The following is a 1367-nucleotide window of genomic DNA, read 5'->3' on the forward strand; positions in this document are numbered from 1 at the left end:
CTTTTTTGAAACAGGAAATATTGTAACACTAATACCACTGACATACTAGAATCTCCAGGATTGTTGGGGCTGTGCAAAACAGCACCATTTTGTTTCTACTTCTGCTTCACCATTTCGATGGGACAGTGTTTTGTTTTGAGTTTCATTTAGTTTTGAAAGCTGTGTTCCGTTTCATTTTGTCAAAAATGTTTCACTGTTTTGATGCTGTTCTGACATTTTGGCCATAGGTTATAATGGTGAATCATGAAAATGCCTAACACATTGTTATTTCTTGTCTAATTCAGATGAAATTCACTGGGCTAGTAGCCCCTTCTAAGGGCATGAAAGCTGCCAAGTTTCAAGGAGACAGATGCAAAGGTTTCTGGGAAACTGCACCTCTAACTGTTCAAAGCAAAACTTATGACATTTGCTGGAAGCGGCAGCCTCTTGTCATCCGGCGTGCAGATCTGGAGGCCTGCACTCTTGGGAGGGTGGTGGTGCTATGCCAGACTCCTCCTGAGGGTGCAGGACCCCAGATCTGCGCACCAGATGAAAGGAGGTTGCTGCTGCCACCTGGGACCAGTGCTGGCCACCACCCGCGCCCAGTACCAGCAAGACTGGTGCTGCCACTGGCCTGAGGCAGCAGTGGCAGCCTCCTGTCATCCAGCATGCAGATCCAGGGGCCTGTGCTCCCCAGGAGGAGTCTGGCACAGCCCTGCAACCCCCTCCCCATGTGTGCAGGCCCCCAGATATGTGCATGTGATGACAACATGCTGTTGCTGCTGGCTGGGACCAGCAGGAGCACCAATCACCCTGGTGCTAGGCATGGGCTTCACCCAGCACTGGTCCCAGCCAGCAGCAGCAGCCTCCTGTCATGTGGAGCACAGATTGGGGGCCCACCCAGACCCCTGGGAGGGCTGCAGGGCTGTGCTGGACTCCTCTCCGAGGTGTGGGCCCCCGATCTGCATGCCAGATGACTGGAGGCTGTTGCTACTGCCCTGCCAGGAAGATTGGTATTCCTGACGGCCCCAGGCAGCAGCAGCAGTCTCCTGTCATTTGGAGCACAGATTGGGGGCCCACACCCTGTGAGGAGTCCAGAACAGCCTCGCAGCCCTCCTGGGGGTGCAGCCAAGCTCCCAATCTGCTTGCTGGATGACAGGAGGCTTCTGCCACCTGGGACCGGCACTGGACCCAGTGCCGATAAAACCCCGCACTCACCCGCTCACTCCCAGTGCCCCCCCCGGCCCCGCGGTACAGGCAGGGAGCAGTGCTTGTTTCAAGTGCCCTTGTTTTGTTTCAAAGCTGTTTTGAAGGGACATCACGGAGAGGATCCCGGCCTACATCTGATATGCAGACCAGTACCCCGTGGTTGTCATCCATGTGGGGAT

This window comes from Gavialis gangeticus, unplaced genomic scaffold, assembly GCF_001723915.1.
Source record: "Gavialis gangeticus isolate Ggan-Ray unplaced genomic scaffold, GavGan_comp1, whole genome shotgun sequence".
NCBI lineage: Eukaryota > Metazoa > Chordata > Crocodylia > Gavialidae > Gavialis > Gavialis gangeticus.